The sequence below is a fragment of the Ursus arctos genome, unplaced genomic scaffold, assembly GCF_023065955.2.
Source record: "Ursus arctos isolate Adak ecotype North America unplaced genomic scaffold, UrsArc2.0 scaffold_2, whole genome shotgun sequence".
NCBI classification, from domain to species: Eukaryota; Metazoa; Chordata; class Mammalia; order Carnivora; family Ursidae; genus Ursus; species Ursus arctos.
The window spans coordinates 42,702,812-42,724,321 of NW_026622874.1; the positions used below are offsets into that span (position 1 = coordinate 42,702,812).

At 35.6% G+C, this 21,510-nt stretch overlaps 1 pseudogene; it reads right to left on the reverse strand.

Annotated features, from left to right (window-relative positions):
* Nucleotides 1-347: 347 nt before the first annotated feature.
* Nucleotides 348-2,999, reverse strand: LOC113248383 (rRNA-processing protein FCF1 homolog; annotated as a pseudogene).
* Nucleotides 3,000-21,510: the final 18,511 nt, after the last annotated feature.

Consider the following 21,510-nt stretch of genomic DNA (forward strand, 5'->3'; position numbering starts at 1 on the left):
TCTTTATATATCTATCACCTTCCCCTGAGTCTTGTATTTCTTCATTTACATACTTCTCTCCCCAACATAATGAGTATCTTGAGGGCAGGACCATATCTTATTAAGTACATAGTATGGACTGAATAAATATTTGTGGAGTAGGTTAATAGAAAACAAAGATTGTCAGATTATATGAGTAATCATCAGAGCATCTGATTTATAAAATGATGCAATAAAATTTCAAACGAGACAAAATATCCTTTCAGAACAGCATCAAAAAGTGAGTGAACTTAACCATACTCAATTAGCTCATAACAGAGCAAATGGGTGACTGGAATGATAATTCACACTACAGCATGTTGAATGAACTAGTAAAAGAGAAATTCAGCCAAAGGAAGCCAGACAACTTTATCTTGGAAGAATTGGAACAGAGGGGCTCTATTCTCATTTGGCATTTGCTTGATGTTGTTCCTGTGTTTAGAAATGTACATGATATTCTCAACATTTGCTGCAACATGGACGGCACTGGAGGAAATAATGCTAAGTGAAATAAGTCAAGCAGAGAAAGACAATTATCATATGGTTTCTCTCATCTATGGAACATAAGAACTAGGAAGATCGGTAGGAGAAGAAAGGGATAAAGAAAGGGGGGGTAATCAGAAGGGGGAATAAAGCATGAGAGACTATGGACTCTGAGAAACAAACAGGGCTTCAGAGGGGAAGGGGGTGGGGGAATGGGATAGACTGGTGATGGGTAGTAAGGAGGGCACGTATTGCATGGTGCACTGGGTGTTATACGCAACTAATGAATCATCGAACTTTACATCAAAAACCAGGGATGTACTGTATGGTGACTAACAAAATATAATAAAAAATATTATTATTAAAAAAAAAGAAGAAGAAATGTACATGATAGGGACTCCAGGGATATTCCAGATCCTTCACCTAAGGGCCTGCTCTTGTGGCCACAATGCAACACTTGTGCTGAGTTACCCTCTGTGCCAACCTTTCAACTGCACACGTCCCTTTGCCCCTGCACGGTACTAGTTTAAATCTAGTTCCATGGCAGCCCTTAGAGGCTATGATACTTCTGCTCCTGTTCTCAATTTCAGGCATTACACAGTCTTGCAGTGACATAAGTACGCAAGTCATAAGTGTACAATGATATACAGCATACAGACAGTCCATTATTGACTGCACTAGTCCTGTTTGGCTTTAATGGAAAAGTTGTTAAAGTTGATATCAGTTAGGATATGCTAAGATGGGCCCATCTGTGTGTTACATTGGAAAAATAAGCCGGAAGATTGTTGGGGGACTTCATTTTTGCTAGCATCTTTCTTTCTCCCATTTTAGGTTTTAATCTTGAGACTAAGTGTTTGCTTCAGGCTCATATACTTTGTTAAAATCTTTTTTTTCCACATGTTTATGCCACACTCCTGTGTTTCTTCCAGGCCCATAACATTTTAAATTACCCTAAATTGTAGCAGTTGACATGTTACATAATAAATGACTTTTTTTTTTCCTGTTTCTTCAAGGCAGGATAGATAACCTTATATTGTTGCATGTCTGGAGACCAGAGAAATCACTCAACAGATGTCTATCTGATTTAATTTACTTTATGAAATGCTGAATGTATGGAAGTTGATAGACTCCTACTAGTTAATATTAAAATACAAAGAAAGCCCTACCAATACAGATGCAATGTTACTTAAAAATTGGTAAAGAAGAGAACATAGGTGTAGGCAAATTGTTATTAATATTATTAATATGTTCATATCTATTTTAGTAAGAGTCCGAGTAAGAGATTGGAAGTGAAGGTCAGGATGTATTGCATACACACTTAAGGTCGAACCCAGCCACCTTCATATTTTGTTCCCACATCTATAGTTTTCTGAAAAGATTTTTTAAAAGCTATGTAGTCTCAGGATTATCAGTTAGCCTCCTAGGAGATTCCAGATCCTGCCACCATTACATGCTTTGTGATTCACTTATTCATTTCTGGAGGCCAAGGACGAGGTTGGGCACAAGCAGGTGTGGTGTATAGTGTATGACTTCATTGTCTTGCAAGTTACTCAACAAGAGAAGCCTCCAAAGGAAACCAACAAAAAGAAAGAGCTGTAAAGTGGTGAAAAATAGAGAAAAAAGGGGGGCATTTTTTTCTCTTTATAAAGGGTTAAAAGGTAGATCTTAAAATCCTGTCTCTAGAGCTAAGAGCAAAGACAGCATAGCTTATTGTTATGAATAGTAATTATAACAATTGCCAACTTTGATCTTATCGTGTACTATGTACTAGGAACTGTTTGATTTTTCATCACGGTAAACTCTGTAACTACTGAGAGTATTCTCAGGTGACGTGAGAAAAATGAGAAAACACAGTCATTAAGTGAAACTCAGAGCCCGTGACCAGTACAAGTGGGGGCTGATGCTTGTATTTGGGCCCTTTCACCCTGAGGCCAAAGGGTCAATAACTATGCCGTATTGCTCTAAAAACATATCATGTAAATCCACACTAACAAATAGAGAAATGTACAAAATTCCATTATTAATTCATTTCATGAATTACCAAAATTCATGATTTTTAGAATATGTCTAGAATATAGAAATAGAACCTGCGTATAGAATATAGAATAGAAATGGCTAATTGTTTAAAAAGAGGCAGAAAGACAGTATGGCAAGACTAGAAAATAAAAAAGCTGTCGGCTTTATACTTAAAAATCCTCTAAGCAGATTTAGTTTTAACAATTTTCTTTAAAATATTCAAGGTTTGAACATTCAAGGTACAGTTAATTTACTTGTAGTTGAAATTCTATCAAAACAAATAAGACAAGTGAGAATTTCTAATTGATTTTCATAAAGTCAGCAAATGTGACAGTGATAGAGCATAACAAGAGAAAAATAACAAATAACATTTCGTATGGAAAGAGAAGTGGCATAAGCTTTAAGAAAAAATTTTTTAAACTAAAAACTTAATCTAGCTTGCTGTGTCTCATTTACTCCTTAAAGGTTTACCTTTTGCTCATTGTACCTCTTTCCAACATGACTTCTCACATGACTGGAGGGTTTTAATATCTGTGTTAAATTGTCTTCTGGGAATTAAGATAGCCCCTTCTATTCTTTTATCACAAGAACTAAAAAGACTGGTAACTACATCTCTGCCAATGAAATGCAAGGTTGAGGGGCAAAGAAGCGGGAGCCATTATTACTCCATTGGCAATGGTGACAAGATGCCAGGCTTTTAGAAAGCGGCAGACATAAAATTTTGTTTTTAGGAGTGACTCTGCTTCAGGGCTGCAACCACTGAGGTTTTTGGTAAAAATTTCCTGTGATTCTAGCACTTCTGGGCTTCTAAAATGGTGTAGCTTTTCCAATGGTTTTGTATGCCCCTTAATCTCTGTAGTAAGTCACTTCCAGCCTAAAATATCCAGAGCGATTGATGGGGGTTTGTTTTGTTTTTTTGTGTTTTTTTTGTCGTTGTTACACTCTTGACTGTTATTTGTCCCTGAAGCAATCTTTGCTAAAAGATTATAAAATACAATTTGAGAAGGCATCTGACTTATTCATATTTGAAGGTAATAATGATCTCACTATCAGACAGGAATGAATATTGATAATCCATGACATGTTATGGGAAAATAGCTCATTAAATTATTGGATATATTTACCCAGAATAAAGTGTCATTAAAGGCAAGGATTTTGGAGAGCAATGGGTTCTGCAATGCAATATTGCTGTGGAAATGACCATAGAACTTGTGGGTGGGCTGAAATTTCTCATTACACAAGAGAACTAACAGGAAATAAATAACATTCCTGAATTGTATCCTTTATAATACACTGGTAAATCTAAGCAAAGCGTGTTCCTGAAACCTGTGCTCCATTCTAGCAAATTATCAAACTGGAAGATGGCATCATGGGAACCCCAACTTATAGACTGTCCCTCAGAAGTACAGGAGGTTCAAGAGTTGTGAGTGGTGTCTGAAGTGGGAGACTGAGCCTTTTACTGAGACCCTTCTATGTAGGGTCTGCATTAATTCTGGGTAGTTAGTGTCAGAATTAAATGGAATTGTTAGACACTGAATTGGTGTCTGGATAACTGGAGAATTGGTTCATGTGAGAGAAAAACACACCCGTTTGGTGTCAGAAGTGTTGTGAGTAAACAGACTGAAGGCTAGCCTGTGAGATGTGCTCTAGTATCTGCCTGACACTGCAGAGAAGGTTCCTGCTTCCGCGACTATGGATCTAGAAGCCAACAGGTAGAATAGTAGCAGCTCCCTCACCATTACACTAATAGGTCACAAAGTTTTGTGTTCCAATTTTGCAATATTGCTTTCTACTAGTTTATATTTTGGGGCGATGAGAGAAAGATAATTCCCTCTGGGGACATCATGGTTCCATTTGAGGGAAAGTCCAGCTTTCATAGGGATGTTGTATGGTTCTCATTCCTCTGAACAAATAGACCAAAAAGAGTAATACTGAACTGGCTGAGATGATTATCCAGATTGTCCCTTATACAATATGGGTAAACAGGGTTTTCAGCCCAGAATATTACTTCATAGCAAGTGCTCATTATTAATCAGATCCTATAGCAACCCAACACATACAGGACCAGTAAAGAATGTGTCAGAAGTTTCATGAACATGTGGTGTGATTTAAAAACATAATCAGCTGTGGTCCTGAAGGCAAAAGAGAGAGTGAATGAACAGTAGAAGAATAAAGTCATCAAATTCAACAGCAATCTGTGGCCAGTTGCAGCTACGAATACTGCAGTAATTATGTATATTTACTTTTCTTATTTCATTAGCAAATAAGAAATCAACTTGTACACAATTGTCTATTTATTTTCCTCTTCTCCTATTATAACTGTTTCATATAAAAGACGTTGCTTGTGAACAATCATACAGTTGTCTTAAATTATACAACATTAAAAAAATTAATTGTGCCTGAAGAGTAATCATAACTCAGATAGAAATAGTTATAAATGGATTTTTTTTAAATATATGGAATTCTTTTCTTCCTTTTATTCTGTGTGAAGGGATTTGTTTTAGCAAACATAACTGTATTCCCACCATGTGGAAGCGTGATTCTGCAGTCTGGGTATAGGTGAGTATTATAAAGTTTAGTATTCTGGATATTTATTAGGAAATACTTTTTGGATCAACCCCTGTGGAAGAGAAAGGGAAGAAACAAGATGAGTCAGAGGGAAAAGTTGAGTTGCACTGGTCAGAGGTCAGTTCCCAGGGTGAGCTCTGGATCGGAATGGCTTAGCAGAACCGTCAGGTGTTGGCCCACAATTACCTGGCCTTTCTCCATGATAAGCCCCTGGGTGTGCACTGCCCCCGGGGGGACAGAATATTGAGTGAAACGACTCTCTGTCGCAGAGGTGATCCCTGAAAGGCTTCGTGGCATTCACAACATCAGAACAACAAAGTTCGACTTTGAAGTGGAGGGGACCCGAGTAACAGGGCTCCATGTGCCCCACACATGCTGTTGCTGGTGCGGTTGTTTCCATTTAAATATGTGTTCAAGGCTATGATGGAAGCATCGCCAAAGGGGTAAACTGCACCTATTTTTCTGTTGGCAACTTAGCACCATTTAGTCTTTATGCTTTCTTGTCTATTGCTAGATCTGGAAGCCTGAGAACTACATTCTGCCAATTTAAGGAAATCACGTGGGAATTTGAACGTGGAAGAGAAGCAGAAGCAATCGTAGCTTCCGGCTGCAGCAGGCAGATGGGTGGATTTTGTAGGATGTGAGGTTTTGCCAGTGGCTCCCAGCTATTTTCCTGAAAAACACCCACTTTCATACTGCAGATGACTGAGAACATTGGAAGGATTGTCTGCGATTCCTGACTTTTTTGATTTCTTGATGCTTCCTTCCCCAATCTGTCGTATCACGATGTAAGTTTAGTCTTCTCTGTATTAAATGGCTTTAAGTTCAAAGTACTAGAGAGATTTGCTTCCACCTGTCTCTCTGCCCCCCCCCCCAGTTTGTTAAATTATCTTAGTGACTCACCCTTTGTCATGTCAGAGGCAAGCTTCCAACAATATCAGTGTAAAACAGCCCAGTTTCTGACACCAAACTCCTGAATTTCCAGCTGTATTCTAGTTACGGCACAATGACTCCAACTAATAAATGAAGTAAACAGAACTGACAACCTACCAGTCTTACCACAACTCACTTATGTGCTTACATGTTACTTCATCAGTGAAGAATCCACAGTCCATTGTTCTAAGTATTCACTTATGTTTGTCTTCAGCTCCCTTACTCCCCTTTCACTTAAAAATCGCAAACCTGATTGAATCTACCTCTCCTGGGGGAAATCTACATGAAATCAGATCAAATCCATGACCAATAGGCTTAAATTTATTCTTACCCTTACTGGTAAATCCTACCACATTTACCAATCTACTCTCCCAATCTCCTGCATTATTATTTTACAATTTCTGCTCTTCCCTTAAATCTGACATAGTTTCTCATTTCCTCATTCGCCACAGAAAAAAATATAGGCAATCCAAGGAGAATTTCTTCCAGCTTATTCCAACATCCCCCAGACACTATGATCTGGTCCCCCTAATCCTTCTTATCCTCCTGTTACTATGGATGAACTATTTATATTTTGATCAAAGGCAAAACTTTTCATGTGTGCTCCAGATTCCATCTCTCCCCTTTGCTCATGGCTGTTGCTTCAGAAAGTTCACTGTCTCTGTCCCTGTCCCGGGTCATTCAGTTTTTCTCTTTGTAAGAACTATCCATAAGGATCATGCACAACAGCATGACAAATGACATTAATTTCTTCCATCTCATAAACACAAATACTCTTCCCTTTACCTCACGACAGTCTTCAGGTAACACACCATTGCTCTGCTCCTATTGACAAAAAACTTCTTAACAGTGTTTGTACCTTCTTGTATCTAATTCCTGTCCTCCATTTAGCTTCACTATGGGGAGTGAAGGGTGGGGAGCAGTTGTGTGTGTGTGTCTGTGTGTGTGTGTGTGTGTGTGTGTGTGTGTGTCTGTGTGTGTGTGTGTGTGTGTGTGTGAGAGAGAGAGAGAGAGAGAAAGGTCACCAACAACTTCCATGTTGTTAAATCCAATGGTCATTTCTCAGTCCTATTTTTATTTATCTTACCTGCTGCAATTGCCACAATTCGTCCCTGTTCATTGAAACACCACGTCTACTTGCCTTGTAGGAAACACGCTTATCCCTCCAGGAGACTTTTTTTTAAAAAAATAAAGGCAGACTGCCTCATGCAGGGCCTCATTTGGGTGTGTCTGGAGTCTGAGAAGCTTGACTCTTCTACCTTTTCCTACAAATGGACCTTCCCAGCTTGTTTGGATGCTTGAGTAGGGTAAGACAGCTTCTTGTCCACCTTTGATCAAAGAATGGTCCTCCTCTATGGAGGAAGGCCATCTTCTTCCACTGAATGCACAAGTTTGGGAGGGACACACATGGAGTGATGAGAGAGTAAGAGGACACCTGCCTAGCCAAACAGATCAGCTGAATCAACCTCGGCAATCAGTTAGGTGAGGGATATCCCAGTCAGATGGCTGTCACATCCTACAAGATTCTTTCAACATTCATCACTCTTATCTACCTACACTGCTACCATGATGATGTCTTCAAATTTAAACACTGTCTATATGGTAATGACTCTCATATTTAAATCTCCTGCTCAGTCCTCTTCTTTGAGCTGTATCTGGCTGCCCACTGTGCACCTCCATTTAGATGAGAAGTTTCTCAAACTTACTTGTTTAGAGCTGAACTGATCCCCACCTGTGACAAACTTGCTTTTTCTTCCTCCTTTTTTCTATTATGTAAATATCAACTGTATCCTATCTAGTTGCTCATGCCAAAAGCTTAAGAGTTTTCTTTGACTTCCTCTCTTTTTTTTCTTTTGTGCAACAAGTACAATCTCTTAGCAAATTCTGTCAGTTGTATTTACAAAAAAAAAAAAAAGTATTTCTATCCTAACCACTTCTCAACATCTCTAACTCCACCACCACAACCAAGTCCTCATCGTCTCTTCCTTGGATCATTCCAATGGCTTTTGCCTTTGCCTCGCTTTCATCTCCTTCCAAGCAACCTTTTAAAAATACAATGCAAGTAATGCCCTCCTTTAAACAAAATCCTATCAATGATTTTGAATCATACAGCTTCTTAAATGGGCCCTACTTGATAATCTTCCCCCTCACTTTGCCCCCACACCCATCTTAAGTATTGCCTTTGACTTCACCTTTCACTCTTCCCAGTTGCCTCTAGAATGAACTAGGTCCTTTCCTACTGTACTGTCTCTACCTGAGACACAACTTTTCCAGTTATTGCACCTCTTCATGTAAATATTTCCTTCTCAGTCATAGTCTCTCTGTCCACTCTGTTTAAAACAATGAAGCAGGGGCGCCTGGGTAGCGCAGTCGTTAAAGCTTCTGTCTTCGGCTCAGGGCGTGATCCCGGCCTGCCGGGATCGAGTCCCACGTCGGGCTCCTCCGCTGTGAGCCTGCTTCTTCCTCTCCCACTCCCCCTGCTGTGTTCCCTCTCTCGCTGGCTGTCTCTCTGTCACATAAATAAATAAAATCTTTAAATAAATAAATAAATAAATAAATAAATAAATAAATAAAACAATGAAGCACATACCACTCCCAGCACTTTCAATTCTCTCCTCTTTTTATTTTTTTCTGCACAGCATTTAGTATCATATGACCTACTATCATTCGACTTACTTATTGCTAAAATCTCTCCCCTAGAATATAAGCAACATAAGGCCAGGGATTTTTAAACTTTTATCCACTGTTAATATTCTTATCACACATATATTATTGCCTTTAACCATAGTAAGTTCATAACAAATATTTACTGAAGTAATGACTTTGTAAAATAAATATATCAGGATAAAGCTATTTGATTATATCAATTGATTACCAAAAAAATCCACTTTATGACATTATATATATATATATATATTTAAATATTTTATTTATTTGAGAGAGAGGAGGGAGACAGAGCATGAGCAGGAGGAGGGGCAGAGGAGAGGGACGGACTCCCAGCAAAGCCCCAGGTGCGTCTCTATCCCAGGACCCTGAGTTCATGACCTTTGCTGAAGTCAGACACTTAACTGACCGAGCCACCCAGGGGCCCCTAAATAAAATATTTAACTAGCCTAGCCAAACAGATCAGCTGATTTAAAAATCATATATTCAAATAGGATATATAAGAAAAGAAAAAGTGAAACTAGATTAGAAAAACATAATGTTCAGTATGACCAAATCTGTTATAAAAGAAAATAGTTAAGACTTGAAGAAAGTCTATGCGATATTAACAGCACTGTCCTCTGGTTGATGAAGTTACTGTTAATTTTTGTATTTTTTTTAAATTAGGATTTTGAAATTTTCTAATATAAATAGTCATTATTTTTAACTTCAGCAATAAAAGTAGTAGACTGCGTTAACCAAAATTTAGTGAAAGTTGCTTTTGTTTTTCCTCAGCTACCAGAAAACTTAGAGAAAAGTCAGTTACCTAATTTTGTAATCTGTTCATCTCTAGTGACTGGTATCAGTCTGTAGATGCTTTTTGTTTCTGTTTGGCAATAAATATAAAGTTTTGCCATATGCTTTCAGATGTAAGTTGCTTTGGGTTCTCTTAAATGTGGTTAAGGGAAGATAAAATACAGGCCATACTAATAGAAACAACATTCTTGGAGCCCTGCAATCATATCAACAGATTCATGTACTGCCAATTGTGTGTTAAGTATATACAAATTGTCTGCTCTGTGTATTATCTATTGAAAGGGCTATTGCTAACCATACTGCATACTTCCTGGACATCTTTCTTATCATCTAGATAGTGTGTACACAGAGAATGCAAACTAATTTTAATGTGCACTGAAGCAAAATATTACCAGGAAGGTGAAGCTACTAAAATATATAGCATATAAATTGTTTGCAAGCATTCATGACTTTATGATTATCAGGCATTCTGGATGTTCCACACTACTGCACCTCCCCATTAGTAGAGATAACTGAGAGATGAGCATTATGTTGGTAGAAAATAAAAAAGAACTTATTTTCACTTCCATCTCCTCCAAGCAATAGTTATGCTTACTTTGAGGTATTCAGAAAGAAAAAAGTCCACTTTTTTGAAAGCATTCTACCACCAAACACCTACTGTATTTGACCATAACTATGCCTGAAATGGCATGAGTGCTCCCAGGGCACCCAGGGATTTCCCTCTAATTCTTTGTTTAATATATGCTTTCCCCCATGAGATTATAGAATCCACAAGGTCAAAGATTTATCCACTTTGTATAGAACCCACTTTGTATCTGAGGTCTCTGAGTAGATGTCCCAGTGCTTGGTACAAAGGGTGCATAAAAAATACATGTTAAAATATACTTATTTGCACTCATGTGTGCACATGCACACACACACAGATACGCACACACAGAGATACGCGCACAGATGCTAAGGTCATCATGTGTTTTGTAGAATTCAAGAAATTTATGTTTCTTCTGAAAAAAAAAGAACTACTTCTTAATAATTACTGCTCTTGCTAGAATGTAGAACAGAAGAAAATGGTTCATATTAATATTATTGTTCTCTCAGGAGAGAATATTTTTCCTCCTCCTGTAAAAACAATAATGTGGGATGCATACCATGACTTTGTAATGCAAATAATCTGTGTCGTAAAACAACCAGTGACATCCTCAACAGCCCTTCTAAAATAGAGCTAAATATCTTTTCCCTCAAAAGTAGTTCATGAATTAATATATTTTGTTTGCTTAGCACTGAGTCTTCTATACCATCTTCCTGGATAAAAGTAATTTTAAACCCTGGCCTGACCACTGGATTAGACAAAATGAAAGAAAAGTAGTTGAAGTGGGAAGGACATATACAGCAGTTGTAATGCGTCCTCTTCCAAACCTTAATTTCCACTTTCCTACTTTAGGAGTTTACCAGCCAAGTTCCTGCCTTAGTTCCTCTTGAATTCAGTTATGATGCATTTCTTTAACCTTAAAACCTTGTTTAACACTTATTTTGAGTAACAAGTTTTTTGCTTGCCTATTTCAATTTTAAATGAGACCGTTGATCCAAGGGTGATAAGGAATATGGCATCAGTAGGTAACGCTATTTTTCCTTGCCAATTGCTATACACTGTGACAGTGAAATTCATATTTTGAGGTGGGTCCAATTGCTAGAGAATTCTAAACCTTCATAGGTTACTTCTGTTACTGAAGTAAGTGACACTGGAGTAGAATAAGAATCAAACCCAGTTGATAGTTCTAAGGCTATAGGTAGTCAAATTAATTCCCTTCCTAGGTCCGCTCCAGTGTTTGTCCCCAGAGAATTTTTCTCCACCACCGCTTTCATAGCATTTATTTCTCATTGTCACTGGGCGAAATTTTTTGTCATGTTAGTCATTTCATCCTTCATCACTCTTTGATGCATGACCTGGATGCTTACATGCCTGCTCATTTTATGAACTCAGGAAACTGACTGTAGAGAGAAGCTTACACCATAGGATTTCAGTCCCCATCTAAGCTGGCACCTGGAGGAAGCAACTTCTCTCCTTCTTTACTTTCTCCTGCTCCTCCTTCTCCTTCTCCTATTTATTTTTCCCTTTTCGTGGACATCTATACAATAAACTTTAATTCCTTCTCTAAATTCCCCAAAATATTTCCATAGCTGAATGTTGCATACATTGTTGGGTTTGGATTTTTTGGTTCTTGCTTTTTAACCATAAGTGAGTGTTCTGAGAAAGGATATCCTTTACCATAACAGAGTGATCCATTCAAGGGTATTTTTTTATTGTCCAGGCCTATAGAGCCAATTTATCTGACTACATAGCAAAGCTATGGGCTACAGATCAAGAATGTGAGGATCCAAATATTTCCTAGAGGGTAGAAGCTCCAATTCCATGGCAAAATATACAACTTTCATCTCTTGCCTTGCCTTTTCCCATCAAGAATTAACTATATTAAAAGCATATTCTTGCTGGTTTCCAAAGAGCAATGCAGCCCTCAATCCAGGAAATCCCATCAATGGATCACATAGCCTGCTTTGCTGTGGCTGGGAGAGATTCAGTGGTTTAGGCCATACAGCTATCAGTGCAGGAAGGTCTTATAAGGCCTCTATTATTGACACTATGAACAAATAATATAGATGCTCCTGAACCTTCTTGGAGAGTACTCCTGAATATGTCCCTTCCATTTTATAATTCAACCTTGTTATAAAACCCTCTTCCTATTTAAAAGTCTCTCTGACACCACTAAGATAGGATCAGAATTCCTAGCTTAAAAATCATGTCCTTCAGGGATGGTTTGTATCAAAGTACAGTAGGAACAAGCAAGAAATTGTCTTATAAGTAGACTACAATAGACAGCTAAATATCCAGTTCAAAACACGGAAACACCCACCAATTTCTACCAAAGGTCCCAGTGTGTGTAGATTCTGATATTTCTAATATCGAGAAAAAGTTAGATCATAAGGATCTCTATAACTGTCCTCTCTATAAGTGTTAACCAAATCTATAAGGGTGTACCAGGTCATCTTGGCTTGTGGCCCAATCCTATAGGTCTTTACCATATAGGTACAACTGAAACTATTGGAGAAACCAACTTATGCAGTCCTGGGTAGTCTATGTTAAGTTCCAGAAATGGTTTACCTTACACACTGACCAGATAGAGCTTTTAAAAGGTAATTCGTGGTCATTAAATTGCTGGCCTCAACCATTTCTTTAATCAGAGCAAGGATCTTTTGTTTCCTGTTGCCCTCCTGGAGTTCTGAATTGCTTTAATGTTTACTAACCAAGAAATATTAAGGAGTTTAAACTTTCACATTTAGCGTGGTAAATTGAAACTAAGTGAAAAGAGTCTTGGTTAACATCCTTAATAAAAAGACTAAAGGTGACATACTCCATACATAGATAACATCTATCTCAATTATGCACTTAATTAAAGGAGGAAAACAATACACTGAAAGAAATAGATTCAAGAGAGTAGCCAGCTTTGTACATACCATAGTATTAAATTTGTATTTTCCTCCCTGCCTTTCAATCTATCTCAATATGATATTTTACATATAGAAATTTTTCAATGCATTTTTGAAAGAAAGTAAAATTCTCTGGGTATCATCATGCATAAATTGCTAGAATGGAATGTTTCTAAGCTTCATGTGATACAGCTTAATTTGTTAGAAATAAAAATGTAATGTTTGGAGTTGAGAGACAGAGACTTGAATCCTTGTTTTGAAATGTACTAGTCATGTTATCTACTTTCTTTAGACCTCTATGACTTCACTTGTAAACTAATCTATATTTTATTGATCAACTTTGAAAGATTAGTGTGCAGTAAGTTACTGGCAAACAATAAGTCCCCCAACTTGTGGCTTGTACAACCATTTATAAATATGAAAAAAAAATAAAGACTCTTTCACACAGAATTTTCCATGCTTTGCTTCCCCCACCTTTAGCCAGTACTTTTTACAGACCTACCATGTACTATTTAAAATTTTTGTTGTGAAGAACACTGGGTGTCATACGTAAGTAATGAATCACTGAATTTTACTCCTGAAGCTAATATTACACTATATGTTAACTGACTAGAAATTAAATAAAAACTTGAGATGTTAAAAGAAATTTTAATATGACCTGCTACGTTCATGCATTGCGTTTTGAGCACCATATGTAATGTTGTTTCTGTTTCTGTTTTCCCACCATTATATTGCCCTATGATTTTAGCCTATTTTGGTTTTGTTCTAGTGGTCATGGTATAAGAAAATAAGAAAAAGTGTTTTAAATGCTGATACATTGTAAATAGTAAATTACTGATAGCTATTATTATTATATCCATATGATTCATTTGTCAGATGTGATATTAAGATAGTCAACCAAACCCTGAACTTGAAATTATAAAATGTACAAGGAGTAGTAAATAGGGTATTCATATGTCTCTGTTATATAACACAATCAAAGCACATTTTATCTTGCAGGGTTATATCTAAATAAGTTATTGACATATTTTATTTCTAAGGTAACTCGTAGCTATGTGACATGTTGAAAACATGAAACAGCAATGTTATTAGAAAAAAGTTAATAGTTACCATTAAGAATTTCACATAAGAATTTGTTCTAATTATTAAATAATAGTTGTTTGATCTACTTTAGGTTTACTTACAATATCTTAAAATATTATCCTTTTAATGCCTCAAAAATAAACATAACCATAAAAGGTAATATTATAGGTTGCATTACACATGATTTTTATATAAGTTATCAATTGTATGTACATTTATATGTATATATGTAGTATACAGTATTTATGTAATATATGGAAAACATGTATATATAGTTATATATAAATTTTAAATGTCCAAGTATCAAATTATATATATATACATGGCTTTTAGAAAATATCTTGACACATATAAAGTCAAATACAGTTCTCAATTTGGATGTGGTGAAATAATAGTTCAGGAAAATATATTTCATGCTTAGGCACAAAATGCTTATATATTCATTAATGCTTATGTTTTTTAAATTAGTTAGAAAGCAAGGTTGCACATTCATTTCTTTTTTTCAGTCATTCCAGTTAAACCATTGCTAGTATTTGAGAGAAGTTTCTTTCTTTTGTTTGTGGAAAAGTTTATCATAGCATAAAAATACATGTTGTTTATATAGCTTTAGAATAAACGATGGTAACTTTCATACACCATTTAGAAATGGTTGCAACCACTTACATTCTGAGTTTATTCATGAAACTCATAGAATTCCTGCACTACATTTTCTCCTTCTTCCTTCTCCATAGGGGAAAAGGGACTATAAATTTACCATCTGCTCTAAGACTTTTTGGCCATAAAGAATGCAGTTAAAACTATGTTAATAGCTCAGTTCAGACAAGAATGATTCCTTAATTTTCATTTCTTATAGGGTAAGTTAATTAAATCCATTAAAGCCATTTTATCACTCCATAAGGCTACTCAGGTTTTTGCTTGCTTCCATTCTAAAATTCCAGACAAAATTCTACATATCTGTTATCTTCATAATTTCATTCCTACAAAGCCTATTTTTTGTAACACTCTGTCTCACATATTTAAATGTTAAAATAAGTTTTAAATGGTTTATTTTAGAGAGGTAGGTTGTTACTAAGATTAAATTTTTTTTAATATTGAATAAAAATATATACCATTGAGGAAAATAACTCATCTAGGAGTTTATGTCAAGTACCATGCTGAAAGCATGTACATAATAAGGTATACATAGATCACAAAGATGAAAAATATTATTCTGGAGCTGTTTAATACTTACTGTGACAAAATCTGTAAAAGGTACAAAATTCCACTATAACAAGCACTTGTGAGATGCACTTACAAATTCCTACAGGGAAAATATTGTCAGGCTTTTGTCCTCAGTTTCTGGTTTAGTGTTGAGCACAGAGTAAGATGTTCATGCTCTCAGTTTTAGCAAAGCGCTTTGGGGAGATAAAAGAGGGACAAAATATGTTTGGGAGCATTGGGTAAGGTTTATTGGAGGAGTCCTTAATGATTAATAAAATTTGTCAGGTTGAAAAATAAAGAAATGCAGATATGTCGAAAGAAAAAAACCCCAGCAGATTATTCACGTAGTGATTCCCTAACCCCATGAGTGCCGCAAAAGTTAATGAATAATTCTGTAGGATATTCTAACATTTCAAACCAAAAACTCATTCATTTATTCAGTTGACAGGTATTTATTGAATGCTGAATATGTGCCTGGGGATACAGTGGTATTAAAGATATATTGGGTCATGTATAGTGTATGATATAGGTAAGAATAAGGTGTTACAGGAACACATAAGTATCCATTCAAGTTCTGATGTTTAGGAAAATCTCTCGGTAAAATAGGTATTTACAATGAATCATGGAACACTACATCAAAAGCTAATGATGGAACCCAGAAATGGACCCTTGGCTTTTTGGGCAACTAATCTTTGATAAAGCAGGAAAAAACATCCAGTGGAATAAAGACAGCCTCTTCAATAAATGGTGCTGGGAAAATTGGACAGCTACATGCAAAAGAATGAAACTTGACCACTCTCTCACACCATACACAAAGATAAACTCTAAGTGGATGAAAGACCTCAATGTGAGACAGGAATCTATCAAAATCCTAGAGGAGAACATAGGCAGCAACCTCTACGACATCAGCCACAACAACCTTTTTCATGACACATCTCCAAAGGCAAAAGAAACAAAAGATAAAATGAACTTGTGGGACTTCATCAAGATAAAATCTTCTGCACAGCCAAGGAAATAGTCAAAAAAACTAAGAGGCAGCCCACAGAATGGGAGAATATATTTGCAAATGACACTACAGATAAAAAACTGGTATCTGGGGTGCCTGGGTGGCACAGCGGTTGAGCGTCTGCCTTCAGCTCAGGGCGTGATCCTGGCATTATGGGATCAAGCCCCACATCAGGCTCCTCCACTATGAGCCTGCTTCTTCCTCTCACACTCCCCCTGCTTGTGTTCCCTCTCTCGCTGGGTATCTCTATCTCTGTCGAATAAATAAATAACAAAATCTTTAAAAAAAAAACTGGTATCCATGATCTACAAAGAACTTCTCGAACTCAATACACGAGAAACAAATAAACAAATCATAAAATGGGCAGAAGATATGAACAGACACTTTTCTAATGAAGACATACAAATGGCTAACAGACACGTGAAAAAATGTTCAAAATCATTAACTACCAGGGAAATCAAATCAAAACCACACTGAGATACCACCTTTCGTCAGTTAGAATGGCAAAAATTGACAAGGCAAGAAACAACAATTGTTGGAGAGGATGTGGAGAAAGGGGATCCCTCCTACATTGTTGGTGGGAATGCAAGTTGGTACAGCCACTCTGGAAAACAGTGTGGAGGTCCCTTAAAAAGTTAAAAATTGAGGTACCCTATGATCCAGCCATTGCACTACTGGGTGTTTACCCCAAAGATACAGACGTAGTGAAGAGAAGGGCCATATGCACCCCAATGTTCATAGCAGCATTGTCCACAATAGCTAAATCGTTGGAGGAACCGAGATGCCCTTCAACAGATAACTGGATTAAGAAGTTGTGGTCCATATATACAATGGAATATTACTCAGCTATCAAAAAGAACGAGTTCTCAACATTTCCTGTAACATGGACAGCACTGGAGGAGATAATGCTAAGTGAAATAAGTCAAGCAGAGAAAGACAATTATCATACGGTTTCTCTCATCTATGGAACATATGAACTAGGAAGATCAGCAGGAGAAGAAAGAGATAAAGAAAGGGGGGTAATCAGAAGGGGGAATGAAACATGAGAGACTATGGACTCTGAGAAACAAACTGAGGGCTTCAGAGGGGTGGGGGTGGGGGAATGGGATAGGCTGGTGATGGGTAGTAAGGAGGGCACGTATTGCATGGTGCACTGGGTGTTATATGCAACTAATGAATCATCGAACTTTACATCAAAAAACCAGGGATGTACTGTATGGTGACTAACATAATATAATAAAAAAATATTATTATAAAAAAAGCTAATGATGTACTGTATGGTGATTAACTTAACATAATAAAAAATTTTAAAAATAGGTATTTAAATTAAGATCTTTTAAAATGGTCAAATGCAAAAGAATACACGGGTTTGATTCCATTTGTATAAAGTTCAAAAAAGATGAAGGAAACTGCTTTTAGGGATGCATGTTTATTAAGTAAAATTATAAAGCAAAGCAAGCAAAGAAATGATTACCACAAAACTCAGGATACAAGTGTCCTGTAGCCTTGAAGGAGAGGTCTGTGACTGAAGAGGAAACATGGAACTAGGGGGTGAGGATGGGGCTTTCGGAGTGTTGGTAATATTCTATTTCTTGACTTAATGTTGCACATGTTCTCATTAATAGTGATTGATTATACTTCATATTTATGTGATATTCATTTTTGTGCGTGTTTTTAAATCTTGCAATAAAGATTTCAAAGATAGAACACATAGAAGGCAGAAATAGAAACAAGTTCAAGTCCAGTTATATTAGTGATCCCAAATTAATGGTACTAAAATCTCTACATTAAAAAAAAATTCAGTTACATAGTTTTCCTTCAAGATATACTCCAATACATAAAAATGTGTAAGGTTTGAAGTGATAATGTTGGGAAAATATAAAGATTGCAAATTATAATAAAAAAGTTGGAATAGATATATCATATAAAATAGGCTTTCAAAAACAACACCTTCTTAGTGACAAAGATTATTACCGCACATTTTACAAAATATTTAACGCACCAGTAAGATATAACAACCCCAAGATGATGTGAACATAAGAAAAAAATCACAAATAAAATATATATAAATAGACCTTACCATGAAAAAATAAATGGAAAATGACAATACTGTAAGAGGTTTCTATAAACTCTTCTCAATTGTTGATGTTGTAAGGGCAAATACAAGGTAAAAACAAAAGACTTAATTCTCCCTGTTGAAAATGAGGGAAGAGACCGCCCCCTTCCCTTTTCTTAGAACATTTATTTTTTTTTTAATTTTAATTGTGTATGTAAAGTCTTCTTCAAGGCTAAATAAGCCTCTTTTCAGCTTTAAGAGCTAGGAAGGTCTTTCTCAAGGAGCTGGGAACTATCTGTTTGAGATGTATTTATCCAGGAAGAAAGTGACTCTATCTCTCAGTGTCTGTGGGAGGGTAGGAGCCTAACTTAGACCTTATTCCAAACTACCTCCTGTCATAAAGAGATGAGAGATTTATTTTTCCTTTGGATAAAGTCCATCAATGAATACAGGTGGTCTCTCCAGTTACCAGATAAATCTAGGATGAATCATGTGTGACAACTGGTGCTCTCAAGTTCTCTGACTTGGGGACTAGTTATTTACTTTGAGAACATGTATGTAATGGGTTATGTCTGCTTGGCTTATAAAAGGGTCAGATTGCTTTCTGTCTTTGCATTCTCTTAATGACTTTTTATGATGCACATCACAGTTGTTAAATGCTTATTCACTAATAACTGATTTTTTTTCTCTTCTACCTTTGTAAAGAGATTTCCTGGGTTGGGAGGAAATTTTGTTTTTAATTGTATTTCCGCAACTATTTGTAAGAAGCCTTAAATGGCAATAAATATCAAAAACCAACTGGATTAAAAATACCTACAAATTTGGAAATTTAAGATACACTCATATAAGTACCTCAGGTGTTAAAGAAGAAATCATAACAAAAATAATGAAGTTAAAGCTGAATTTTAATGAAAACACTTCCTATCAAAATGTGAGGATCAATGAAAGTGATTTTTAAAGGGAAATGTGTAATTTGTGAAAAATAGATGAAGACCCACCAAATGAGAACAAGCAAGGGTTATTTATTCAGACCTTGCTGTAGCAAGGGAGTAAGCCACCATCACTTGCATTTTGTCAGAGACTCAAATGCAGAAGAATGGGAAAGCTTTAGAATGATTCTGTAATCATTGCCTACTGGAAAACTAGATCCAAAGGAAGAAAAAATATATATCATAACAACATTATGTTTATGACAACAATGCTGGTCAGTTAACAATTAACAAATACATAAATAAAACTAGGTGTAAAAACAGTATGATCAACTCAAGTGATTATGAAAAGAGTGATATAAGGAAAAGCAAACCTTAAATAATGATAGAAGTATTTAACAACTAGAGAGAGTGGGGAATTTCCTTATGTATCATAAGTCTCTAGCCAATGTTGTGCTGGTAATGTTGACTCATTAATAGCTTTCTTTTTGATACCCACATGTATTACATAATATTGTATTGGAAATGTACAGATTGAAAATATAAAAACCAAAACATAGCAAGTAGAAGATATGAAAACCAATACAATACACATAAGGATGCTTAGAAAAAGTAGAAGGGCTTAATTAGGTATATTTGTATTAAGAGCAATTTTAAAAATTAAATATTTATACAGTAACCACAAATATTTAAAAACATGGCTTTGTAAAGAGACGTCAATTATAGTTGATACAACTATAATGAAAATATTACAAAATGATTTACCTAAGGATGAATATAACACTACATATGTAAGACTTTTATAGAGAAGTTTATAAAACTTCATTGAACAGTATTAAGAAAACATAACCAATCAGAGACAAACTATCATCAGGAAAACTCATTATAATAAAAATATTAGTCTTCTGGAAATTGATCTGTAGATTCAGATTTCATTTTTCTGTAATTTGAAACATTTCGTTTTTTCATCAACCTGGAAATTATTTCACTACTCATCATTATTCCCAACTTACACTATTAGAGACTTTAAAAACAGCAAATGGAAGAATGATGGAAACACCAAGCAGATGTATAGGAGTGAAACTGATCATTGCTATTACATCATCTTTCATTTTTCTTATTGTGTTGTTCACTGTATTACATCATTTTGAGAGAAAAATCCAGAGTTTATGTTTGTAGCTTTTTAGTTATTTATTTAATTTTAGCTTTCATGGGACACTCTTTGGAATTTTTATTTTTTCTCCATTTTCATCCCATATTGACAATAAGAAAATTAAAAGAAGTTTTAAAATTATGAAATGAAGCAGAAGATGAGTGAAAAGAGACCCACAGTAGCAGTCTGGGTGCTAATGATGATGTTGAATTTGACTTTGTAGATAAGATTCTTCAGTTGATGATAACCTAATTGGATATTATTAAAATAAACAAGAATTAACCAGTAAACAAATATTTATAAAGACAAAGGGAAATAAGGTGTCTCATACAGTTAGTCACTAAACAGCAAGGACTATACCACCTAACTTTTGTGACAAGAACTTAGATCATCCCATTTTACTGAAGATATGAGATACTTTTATTTTTTATGATTATGATTTACTTGGTGCAGTTTGTAAGTAGACAACTGTTGAAGTTAGGAGGTTAGGAATAACAATACAAAAAGATTATTGAAAGGAAATAGATGGTGTAGAAATTTAAAAACATTGGATTAATCATTCACAGCAATTTTAGCTGCATTTGTATGAAGTTGGCTTTTAAAAACAGGAAAACATAGATCAAAAATCTGGTTTTGTTTTTAATTTCTATGAAAAATTCTAATAAAGTTGTTTGTTTCTTATAAAATCATTTAAAAATATTTTTAAAGATAATTTAAGATGTTTGTTGAATCTAATTAGTAAATGGTGTTGACTATTTTTCCTGTTAAATGGAGGATGAATAATCAAAGATCTGTAAATTAACACCAAAATGTGATGGCATTTTACACTCATTCAGACAATATTAATTTTGGTAGGTTGTGGAGTAACATAAATACATACCTTGCTTGTGGAATATAAATCAGATGACTATCTTGCAAAACAATTTGTGATTATATTTAAATATACCTACCATGAGCTAACAATTCCTCCCCTAAGTGCATACCCTGAAGAACCTCCTGTTTATATGTAGCAGGTGACATGTGCAAGAGAGCTGATGGCAGCAGTTTTCATAAAAGCGAACAAATTTATTAATTAATTAATTTTAGAATAGTCAACCAGCAGGATAATCTGCAAGAGTGAAAAGGT